Source organism: Ictidomys tridecemlineatus, chromosome 4, assembly GCF_052094955.1.
Source record: "Ictidomys tridecemlineatus isolate mIctTri1 chromosome 4, mIctTri1.hap1, whole genome shotgun sequence".
Lineage (NCBI taxonomy): Eukaryota > Metazoa > Chordata > Mammalia > Rodentia > Sciuridae > Ictidomys > Ictidomys tridecemlineatus.
This window is the reverse complement of record NC_135480.1, coordinates 2,479,610-2,483,627: the sequence shown is the minus strand read 5'-3', so window position 1 is coordinate 2,483,627 and position 4,018 is coordinate 2,479,610. Positions and strand designations below refer to the sequence as shown.

At 33.6% G+C, this 4,018-nt stretch overlaps 1 protein-coding gene across 1 annotated transcript in view; it reads right to left on the bottom strand.

The window, feature by feature from the left end:
- Window positions 1–4,018, bottom strand: part of LOC144376939 (uncharacterized) — a 255,997-nt gene that overhangs the window by 107,528 nt on the left and 144,451 nt on the right. Inside the window, exons 11-14 of the mRNA XM_078045358.1 lie at window positions 3,914–4,009; window positions 3,684–3,800; window positions 2,410–3,198; window positions 2,179–2,220 (exon numbers count right to left, since the gene is read on the bottom strand). The gene's annotated coding sequence lies outside the window, so the exon portion shown is untranslated. The remainder of the gene's footprint in view (window positions 1–2,178; window positions 2,221–2,409; window positions 3,199–3,683; window positions 3,801–3,913; window positions 4,010–4,018) is intronic.

Genomic DNA, 4,018 nt, shown 5'->3' with positions numbered 1-4,018 from the left:
CTAAATTAAAAAAAAAGAGAGAGAATATAATTAAGTGATAAAAATGTCTATATAAATGAAGGGTAAACTTTAAATGGTTTGTGTGCAATTAAGTTGGTCATACATAAGTAACACTATCAGTTAAATCTACTCAAGGTTTTTTCCTAAAGTCAAATATTAATGTACTGATGTAAACCAAAGTTTAATACATATGTTGAAATGACAAGGATTTTTTCAAATATTAATTGACTCTTAACATTGAATCTGTTAAGTTTTACTATCTAGAGCAATTAGTGTTAAAAATCAGGGTTTATATTGTTATTTTATAGTACTGTACTAAATTACAGAGTCTAGATTTTTCTTTAAAAGCTAAACCTGATTACTATGTAAACATCAATGTAATTATGGCACTGTTACATTTCTTTGTATATTAAATGTGTTCATATATTTCAGATATAGAAGTCTTTAAAGTAAAACATTTCTTTTTAAATTTTTATATGTTTAGTTTATTTGTATGTGTTGCTGAGGATTGAACCCGGGGCCTCCCTGGCACATGCTAGGTGAGCACTCTACTGCTGAGACACAACCCCAGCTTGAAAGTAAAAGTTTTGAAAGAACATTTTATCAAGCTAGTGGTCTCCAAACTAAAGTTGTCTCTAATGGTAATTTTAGACTTTTAAGGATAACAAATTTTATTGGGGATTTATTTATATCATTGAATGTTCTGTAACCAAATCTAAACTTTATGTTACTTGTTACATTGGGATAAAAATGTAAATATATTTCTAAAAGATAATGAGGGACTAATCTACTTAAAGATTGATCTTGGAAAATTTAAAAATGTTTTGCCACTTTTTCCACAAAAAGAAAGTTAAACCTTTCTTAGCCTTTCTTTAATTCTTGTTTCAGAAAATGTCATATTGTGTTAACTAACAAAGTCATTTAGGCCAGACTCATCTCACTTCAAATTTTATTCAAAAGATTGATATTTTATTTTAAAGAGTACTGTAGTCTCAAATATAGGATATAATGTATAACTCAGCTAAGGTTGAAGATTATGTATAAACTCAATAGTTTTTTTTTTACTCTTGTTAATTTCATTTTATTTTTTTCTTGTAAATTTTAACTGCTATATGTTAGTGCCTTACAAAAGTACAACTTCAAATATAACAACCTAAATTAAGTTGAAATATAAGGCCATCATCTATAGACAGATAGTATATAATGCCAATTTCCAATACTAATAGAGACCCCAATTAAATAAAAGGGGTAAATATGACTGTAAAGTTATAAACATTAAAGTTAAAGCCCAGTACTCTTACTTTAAGACTGGATTGCTGGATATTTAATATCAAGGCTTAAAGATTAAGGTTAAAAAGGTGGGGTGGGGGCAAGAAACCCAATATTTAGCTCTTGCCCTCTGAGTCAGCTTGAGCCCAGGAAACAAGGGAAATTCTCTAAGAGCTTTGCAACTCTGGGTCACATGACCCTCCAGTCAGGTGGATTACTGGGATCTTTAAAAAAATCCAATCAGTACACTTACTGCAAAAGAGGAGAGTCATTGGAAAAGAGATATCCCTGATATTTCCAAGGGAAGTCACATGGTCAGTGAGGCCTTGACTTATCCTGCTGGATGGCATTAGCAGAGCTAAACAGCTGCTCATTAGTTCCCCAATAGAGACCCCAAGAGAACTCAGCTGACTCCGAATGATAGATAAGAACAAGTTCACTTTGACCAGCTTGATCTTGAATACCTAACTAATACACTTAAAATGAAAACAGAGATCATTCCAATAAAGAGATATTTTATAAAATTCAGATGGCATTAAGTAGCTTAACTAAATGTTGTGTTTACATTCTTGATAACTCTGACCAGGTTAAAGATTTACTACCCCAAATTTAGCTTTGTCCTCTCTGTCCTTTTAGGCCTTATTATGAGGATACTTCTCAGCTCTGACACCTCCTGGTGAGAGATTATTAATTTCTATTATCTTCATGATATTCATTGACATGTTCCAGATGATGAAACATTTATCTTGTATTAATCTCATGTTTGTACTCATGTCTTTATGTTTATTTCACAGACACACCCATGTTTTGAGGAGTCTCATGACTAAGCACTCAAGGTCATGACAGGTAAACTGGGAGGCAAGAAATAATCACACAGAGGCAGAGAAATATCTTTTTCTTGAGAAATACCTTTTTCTTTGGGTTCTGTGATGGCTCCTGCAACCTTGGCATCTGTGGAAAGAGAGAGAGGAGCACAGGTTGAACCCTTTCATTGGGAAGAAGCCATTCAAATGAGGCAAATGGTAGGATTACAAGGGAACAGGTGAGTGTAGCTCAACTGCTTCCATGTGGGAAGCTTAACTTAAGGTCACTCATGTGAATTTCCAGGGACAACAAAGAAAACACAGACTCACACTTTACCTTTAATCAAGCTTCAGGATGGTTTCTTCATTCTCTGCCTCAGGCTCCTCAAATGGGAGAGCAAGAGAAAGTCATGAGGAGCAGGTGAGAGAGTAAGCATATTTGAACATGGAATTTTATTGATGGACCCTTATTCTTAGAAAATTCCATCCAAAAAAGGTCAGAAGTGGCAGGGTTACAAAGGACAGGTGAGTGTAATTTGACCCAAAGGGCCATGAGGTGAGAGGCCTACATCTAAAGACGTGCCCTCAAACTTCCAGGACCGGGGCAATGTCCAGGTCACTATGTTATGTAGTGGCTGTCAAAGCCTCTCCCCTCCAGGATGGAAGGCATAAATCATTCAGAGTGGCTTCCCACACTCACCCCTTCTGGGTTCCACCTACTCCTAGGGCTACTCCCAGAGCCACACCTTATTATCCAACCATGGGAAAGATGGAGTATGAGTCATGGCACTTCTGCTCCAGACTACATTGATCTTTCAGACCCCCATGGTGCATCAGGACTAAAGGTGCCTGAATTTAGAGTGGCTACCTACAAATTCCCCCTTGATTAATATTTAAAGGTAATTGGGTTATTAGATGATTTAGTCACCAAGAAAATATGGTTAAGCTACTTCCCAGTGTAGGGAATAGTATGTAAATCTTACCATATTTTTGTGGATAAAAGGTCCAATCAAAGAACTTATATAATACCAATGAATTTTCAACACAGTTTGCAAACTTTATTACTCAAAACCAATGTACCACTTTAGTTTGGAGAACTCAATGTTCTCCCAATTCTCACAACTATCTGGAAAAAAACAACAACAAAAAAAAAGAGTAATTTGTAAATTTCAGCAGGGTCTTTGAATCAATCAAATTTAGTCTCTAAGGAGAATTGTGAAATTTGGGATCTAAGTCAGCAGTTAAATATATTTCATGTTTAATCAAGAATGTGAATTTATTTACTAAAATTAATACTTGCCTTAAACAATGAGAACCATTAGGCAATAAAGACCTTCTTGAAAGGAAATACACTTAACATTTTAATAGGTCTTTATTGTGACAAAATATGGACAATATCTTAGCACACATCAGCACAGTAGATTCAAGAAAATAGCCTGAAATACTCTTCAATTAATCAATTAAAATTTTATAGTCATTCCAGTACTTATGAATCTTTTTTTCACTTGTTTTAACTTTCTATATCATCTGTCTACATAATGATATAAAGATTTTTCTTTTTAGGAAAATACCCTTATCATTAAAATCCAGAATACAAAGACCTTGTTTTACCCAAAGATGAGTCATTTCTTCCTCTTAGGACCTCCAATGTGTGCTTCCTCTCTGTGGAAGTATCTTCTTTTCCTTTTAGAAATTTTCCTGGTTTTCCTTTGGAAAAATATTTGAAAACTGTAGAATATAACAAATTATTATATCTTGATAAGAAGAAACATCTCAAATGAAAATATAGTTAAAGCCATTGGATATTTCTGTAGACAGAATTAATTATATTTGTTTATTACCTTATAGAGTTTGTACAACAATTTGGGAGAGATTACTTGATAGTTGTATTATCTCTTGAAAGCAAATTTATAGTAAAATACATTTATCTCAAATACCTGAAATTA